At 41.6% G+C, this 7,587-nt stretch overlaps 1 protein-coding gene across 1 annotated transcript in view; it reads left to right on the top strand.

Moving 5' to 3' along the window:
- Window positions 1-1,075: 1,075 nt before the first annotated feature.
- Window positions 1,076-7,587, top strand: part of LOC116362119 (multiple epidermal growth factor-like domains protein 11) — a 35,730-nt gene continuing 29,218 nt past the window's right edge. The window contains exon 1 of the mRNA XM_031816412.1: window positions 1,076-1,204. The gene's annotated coding sequence lies outside the window, so the exon portion shown is untranslated. The remainder of the gene's footprint in view (window positions 1,205-7,587) is intronic.

A 7,587-nucleotide genomic window follows, 5' to 3' on the forward strand; every position in this document is an offset into this window, starting at 1 on the left:
AGAGGAGAGGAGAGGAGAGGAGAGGAGAGGAGAGGAGAGGAGAGGAGAGGAGAGGATAAATTGGAAATAGGAAATGCTATGAGAGTTTGAGTGTTTAATGTTATCTTTGGTGTGTAGTGTCCAGTAGTGTCTGGTAGTGTTGGTAGTGTCTGGTAGTGTCTGGTAATGTCTGGTAATGTCTGGTAATGTCTGGTAGTGTCTGGTAGTGCCTGGTAGTGTCTGGTAGTGTCTGGTAATGTCTGGTAATGTCTGGTAGTGTCTGGTAGTGTCTGGTAGTGTCTGGTAATGTCTGGTAGTGTCTGGTAATGTCTGGTAGTGTCTGGTAGTGTCTGGTAGTGTCTGGTAATGTCTGATAGTGTCTGGTAGTGTATGGTAGTGTCTTGCCGTGTCTGGTAGTGTCTGGCAGTGTCCAAGATTGTCCGTGAGTGTCCGTGAGTGTCCGGGAGTGTCTTCTAGTGTCCGGTAGTGTGGGGTAGTGTCTGGCAGTGTCCAGTAGTGTCCAGTAGTGTCTTGCCGTGTCTGGTAGTGTCTGGTAGTGTCCAGTAGTGTCTGGTTGTGTCTGGTTGTGTCTGGTAGTGTCCGGTAGTGTCCGGTAGTGTCCAGTAGTGTCTGGTTGTGTCTGGTTGTGTCTGGTTGTGTCTGGTAGTGTCCGGTAGTGTCTGGTGGTGTCTGGTGGTGTCTGGTAGTGTCCGGTAGTGTCTGGTAGTGTCTGGTGGTGTCTGATAATGTCTGGTGGTGTCTGGTAGTGTCTGGTAATGTGGTAGTGTCTGGTAATGTCTGGTGGTGTCTGGTAGTGTCTGGTAATGTCTGGTAGTGTCTGGTAGTGTCTGGTGGTGTCTGGTAGTGTCTGGTAGTGTCTGGTAGTGTCTGGTAATGTGGTAGTGTCTGGTAGTGTCTGGTAATGTGGTAGTGTCTGGTAGTGTCTGGTAATGTGGTAGTGTCTGGTAGTGTCTGGTAGTGTCTTAGCTTTGTATCTGTGGTTGTCTCAGAAATATATGTGTTTGTAAGTACACACACACACACACACACACACACACTAACCCCCTCACCCTGTCCCCTGTGTTTTCAGTCTGTTCTCCAGGGTTATATGGTCAGCGCTGCAGTCAGTCCTGTCCTCAGTGTATCCATAGCGATGGTCCCTGTCACCACATCACAGGACACTGTGAGTGTCTGTCAGGATTCTGTGGCTCTCTGTGTAACCAAGGTGAGTTTCTCTAGTCTCTCTGTTCGCTCTGCTTCAAACCACTTTCTATCAGTCGTTGTTCTTTCTGCCTCAAACCCCTTACAGTCTCTGCTCTCTCTGTCTCTAGGACTGTTTGGAGATGGGACATAGGTCTCTGTTATCACTCTGCCTCAAACCCCTTACAGTCTCTGCTCTCTCTGTCTCTAGGACTGTTTGGAGATGGGACATAGGTCTCTGTTATCACTCTGCCTCAAACCCCTTACAGTCTCTGCTATCTCTGTCTCTAGGACTGTTTGGAGATGGGACATAGGTCTCTGTTATCACTCTGCCTCAAACCCCTTACAGTCTCTGCTATCTCTGTCTCTAGGACTGTTTGGAGATGGGACATAGGTCTCTGTTATCACTCTGCCTCAAACCTCTTACAGTCTCTGCTCTCTCTGTCTCTAGGACTGTTTGGAGATGGGACATAGGTCTCTGTTATCACTCTGCCTCAAACCTCTTACAGTCTCTGCTCTCTCTGTCTCTAGGACTGTTTGGAGATGGGACATAGGTCTCTGTTATCACTCTGCCTCAAACCTCTTTCAGTCTCTGCTCTCTCTGTCTCTAGGACTGTTTGGAGATGGGACATAAGGTCTCTGTTATCACTCTGCCTCAAACCTCTTACAGTCTCTGCTCTCGTTGTCTCTAGGACTGTTTGGAGATGGGACATAGGTCTCTGTTATCACTCTGCCTCAAACCCCTTACAGTCTCTGCTCTCGTTGTCTCTAGGACTGTTTGGAGATGGGACATAGGTCTCTGTTATCACTCTGCCTCAAACCTCTTACAGTCTCTGCTCTCTCTGTCTCTAGGACTGTTTGGAGATGGGACATAGGTCTCTGTTATCACTCTGCCTCAAACCCGTTACAGTCTCTGCTATCTCTGTCTCTAGGACTGTTTGGAGATGGGACATAGGTCTCTGTTATCACTCTGCCTCAAACCTCTTACAGTCTCTGCTCTCTCTGTCTCTAGGATGGTTTGGAGATGGGACATAGGTCTCTGTTATCACTCTGCCTCAAACCTCTTACAGTCTCTGCTCTCTCTGTCTCTAGGACTGTTTGGAGATGGGACATAGGTCTCTGTTATCACTCTGCCTCAAACCTCTTACAGTCTCTGCTCTCTCTGTCTCTAGGACTGTTTGGAGATGTGTTTGGAGATGGGGCATAGGTCTCTGTTATCACTCTGCCTCAAACCCCTTACAGTCTCTGCTATCTCTGTCTCTAGGACTGTTTGGAGATGGGACATAGGTCTCTGTTATCACTCTGCCTCAAACCCCTTACAGTCTCTGCTCTCGTTGTCTCTAGGACTGTTTGGAGATGGGACATAGGTCTCTGTTATCACTCTGCCTCAAACCCCTTACAGTCTCTGCTCTCGTTGTCTCTAGGACTGTTTGGAGATGGGACATAGGTCTCTGTTATCACTCTGCCTCAAACCCCTTACAGTCTCTGCTATCTCTGTCTCTAGGACTGTTTGGAGATGGGACATAGGTCTCTTTTATCACTCTGCCTCAAACCTCTTTCCACTAGCCTGGATGCCAGACAGTTTGTACTTTAGCCAACTCATTTGTCTTACCTACAACATTAATTTGTCATTTATTGTCTTTTTTTTCAGCAGATATCAACACAGCTTAACTTATTTAATTATGGTTACATTTTGAATTATAATCAGTCATAAACCTGAAGCCGGATCTCCTCCACATCACATCGAGCTAATGCTCATCTTCAAGTCTCAGCCAATGTTATTCATTGTTCAGATTGTTCTGTGGCTTAATCACAGAACCATCTGTTAGGACATAGATCTATTAGGACATAGATCTGTTACTGTTAGGACATAGATCTATTAGGACATAGATCTGTTATTGTTATGACATAGATCTATCAGGACACAAATCTATTAAGCCATCGATCCGGTAATATGACATATCTCTATTAGGACATAGATTTGTTACTTTTAGGACATAGATCTGTTAATATGACATAGATCTGTTAATATGAAATAAATCTGTTAGGACATAAATCTGTTAGGACATAGATCTGTTAATATGACATAGATCTGGTAATAGGACATAGATCTGTTAATATGACATAGATCTGTTAGGACATAAATCTGTTAAAATGACATAGATCTGGTAATAGGACATAGATCTGGTAATATGACATAGATCTGGTAATATGACATAGATCTGTTAATAGGACATAGATCTGGTAATATGACATAGATCTGGTAATATGGCTTAGATCTGGTAATATGACATAGATCTGGTAATATGACATAGATCTGGTAATATGACATATATCTGTTAATATGACAAATCTGTTAGGACATAGATCTGTTAATATGACATAGATCTGGTAATAGGACATATATCTGTTAATATGACATAGATCTGGTAATAGGACATATATCTGTTAATATGACAGATCTGTTAATAGGACATAGATCTGGTAATATGACATAGATCTGTTAATATGACATAAATCTGTTCTGACATAGATCTGGTAATATGACATAGATCTGGTAATATGACATAGATCTGTTAATAGGACATAGATCTGGTAATATGACATAGATCTATTAATGTGACATAAATCTGTTCTGACATAGATCTGTTAATATGACATAGAGCTGTTGAGATGTAGATATGTCATAACATAGATCCGTTATGACCGTTCCTCTCCCCTGCCTGGTCCACAGTGCAATAAAGGCTATAGAGTGGTGAGGAGGAGGAGCTCTGAGTACCCTTTGTGTCCAGAAGTAATGTAGTCATTGTGATCTGTAGTCATTATGATCTGTAGTCATTGTGATCTGTAGTCATTGTGATCTGTAGTCATTACGGTCTGTAGTCATTGTGATCTGTAACCATTATTATCTAGTTATTGTGATCTGTAGCCATTAATATCTGTAGCCGTTGTGATCTGTAGCCATTGTGATCTGTAGTTATTGTGATCTGTAGTTATTGTGATCTGTAGTCATTATGATCTGTAGTCATTGTCATCTGTAGTCATTGTGATCTGCAGCCATTATGATCTGTAGTCATTGTGATCTGTAGAAATTGTGATCTGCGGTCATTGCGATCTGTAGTCATTGTCATCTGTAGTCATTGTGATCTGTAGCCATTGTGATCTGTAGTCATTATGATCTGTAGTCATTGTTATATGTAGTCATTGTAATCTGTAGAAATTGTCATCTGTAGTCAGTGTCATCTGTAGTCATTGTGATCTGTAGTCATTACGATATGTAGTCATTTTCATATGTAGTCATTGTGATCTGTAGCCATTGTGATCTGTAGTCATTATGATCTGTAGTCATTATGATCTGTAGTCATTGTGATATGTAGTCATTGTAATCTGTAGAAATTGTCATCTGTAGTCATTGTTATCTGTAGTCATTGCGATCTGTAGTCATTGTGATCTGTAGTCATTACGATCTGTAGTCATTGTGATCTGTAGAAATTGTGATCTGCAGTCATTGCGATCTGTAGTCATTGTCATCTGTATTCTTTGTCATCTGTAGTCATTTTGATCTGTAGTCATTACGATATGTAGTCATTGTCATCTGTAGTCATTGTGATCTGTAGTCATTGTGATATGTAGCCATTGTGATCTGTAGTCATTGTGATCTGTAGAAATTGTGATCTGCAGCCATTGCGATCTGTAGTCATTGTCATCTGTATTCTTTGTCATCTGTAGTCATTGTGATCTGTAGTCATTAGGATATGTAGTCATTTTCATCTGTAGTCATTATGATCTGTAGCCATTGTGATCTGTAGTCATTATGATCTGTAGTCATTATGATCTGTAGTCATTGTGATATGTAGTCATTGTAATCTGTAGAAATTGTCATCTGTAGTCATTGTTATCTGTAGTCATTGCGATCTGTAGTCATTGTGATCTGTAGCCATTACGATCTGTAGTCATTGTGATCTGTAGCCATTGTGATCTGTAGTCATTACGATCTGTAGTCATTATGATATGTAGTCATTACGATCTGTAGTCATTGTGATATGTAGTCATTGTAATATGTAGTCATTGTGATCTGTAGTCATTGTGATATGTAGTCATTGTGATCTGTAGTCATTGTGATATGTAGTCATTGTGATCTGTAGTCATTGTGATCTGTAGACTCCTCCTCCTCACCACGATAGACTCCTCCTCCTCACCACGGTAGACTCCTCCTCCTCACCACGGTAGACTCCTCCTCCTCACCACTCTATAAAGTCTCATCCTGCTTTTAAATGCATATTACTTTTCCTAATAATAAAATTAGAAATGAATTAGAAAGAGGCAATGGGCAGATATAGAATTCACTTTCATGCCCTTCCCAGCCCTTCCTATTAAATTACTAGAGGGGTTATGTCATCACCCTTCCCAGCGCTGTCTCATAAATATAAGGACTACTATTTAAAATAGGGCTTTTATAAATGGTGCTCGTTTGTCAAGAAGACCTTAACGGCTAGTTCGGTCACTGGGCAGCTTTTTTAGGTCTACGTCGGTGGTCTCTCGTCCAATACAAGACCTTTTCAGACGTTCAAATCCTTCTGTTGAAGTATGAAAGTTTGAAATTGATTGCGGTTTCAAATCTAATGCTCACATGCAGATACAACATCATGTTTGAGGGGCTTGAAAGAGCTCTTCAGAGGAAGATAGCAGCTAAACCCATTGAAATAGAACTAGTGAAGAGCCCTTCAGAGGAAGATAGCAGCTAAACCCATTGAGATAGAACTAGTGAAGAGCTCTTCAGAGGAAGATAGCAGCTAAACCCATTGAAATAGAACTAGTGAAGAGCCCTTCAGAGGAAGATAGCAGGTAAACCCATTGAAATAGAACTAGTGACGAGCTCTTCAGAGGAAGATAGCAGCTAAACCCATTGAAATAGAACTAGTGAAGAGCCCTTCAGAGGAACATAGCAGGTAAACCCATTGACATAGAACTAGTGAAGAGCTCTTCAGAGGAAGATAGCAGCTAAACCCATTGAAATAGAACTAGTGAAGAGCCCTTCAGAGGAAGATAGCAGGTAAACCCATTGAAATAGAACTAGTGAAGAGCTCTTCAGAGGAAGATAGCAGCTAAACCCATTGAAATAGAACTAGTGAAGAGCTCTTCAGAGGTAGATAGCAGGTAAACCCATTGAAATAGAACTAGTGATGAGCCCTTCAGAGGAAGATAGCAGCTAAAATCAAACTAGTGAAGAGCCCTTCAGAGGAAGATAGTAGCTAAACCCATTGAAATAGAACTAGTGAAGAGCTCTTCAGAGGAAGATAGCAGCTAAACCCATTGAAATAGAACTAGTGAAGAGCCCTTCAGAGGAAGATAGCAGCTAAACCCATTGAGATAGAACTAGTGAAGAGCTCTTCAGAGGAAGATAGCAGCTAAACCCATTGAAATAGAACTAGTGATGAGCCCTTCAGAGGAAGATAGCAGCTAAAATCAAACTAGTGAAGAGCCCTTCAGAGGAAGATAGTAGCTAAACCCATTGAAATAGAACTAGTGACGAGCTCTTCAGAGGAAGATAGCAGCTAAACCCATTGAAATAGAACTAGTGAAGAGCCCTTCAGAGGAAGATAGCAGCTAAACCCATTGAGATAGAACTAGTGAAGAGCTCTTCAGAGGAAGATAGCAGCTAAACCCATTGAAATATAACTAGTGAAGAGCCCTTCAGAGGAAGATAGCAGGTAAACCCATTGAAATAGAACTAGTGACGAGCTCTTCAGAGGAAGATAGCAGCTAAACCCATTGAAATAGAACTAGTGAAGAGCCCTTCAGAGGAACATAGCAGGTAAACCCATTGACATAGAACTAGTGAAGAGCTCTTCAGAGGAAGATAGCAGCTAAACCCATTGAAATAGAACTAGTGAAGAGCCCTTCAGAGGAAGATAGCAGGTAAACCCATTGAAATAGAACTAGTGAAGAGCTCTTCAGAGGAAGATAGCAGCTAAACCCATTGAAATAGAACTAGTGAAGAGCTCTTCAGAGGAAGATAGCAGGTAAACCCATTGAAATAGAACTAGTGATGAGCCCTTCAGAGGAAGATAGCAGCTAAAATCAAACTAGTGAAGAGCCCTTCAGAGGAAGATAGTAGCTAAACCCATTGAAATAGAACTAGTGAAGAGCTCTTCAGAGGAAGATAGCAGCTAAACCCATTGAAATAGAACTAGTGAAGAGCCCTTCAGATGAAGATAGTAGCTAAACCCATTGAAATATAACTAGTGAAGAGCTCTTCAGAGGAAGATAGCAGCTAAACCCATTGAAATAGAACTAGTGAAGAGCCCTTCAGAGGAAGATAGCAGCTAAACCCATTGAAATAGAACTAGTGAAGAGCTCTTCAGAGGAAGATAGCAGCTAAACCCATTGACATAGAACTAGTGAAGA

This window comes from Oncorhynchus kisutch, unplaced genomic scaffold (assembly GCF_002021735.2).
Source record: "Oncorhynchus kisutch isolate 150728-3 unplaced genomic scaffold, Okis_V2 scaffold790, whole genome shotgun sequence".
NCBI classification, from domain to species: domain Eukaryota; kingdom Metazoa; phylum Chordata; class Actinopteri; order Salmoniformes; family Salmonidae; genus Oncorhynchus; species Oncorhynchus kisutch.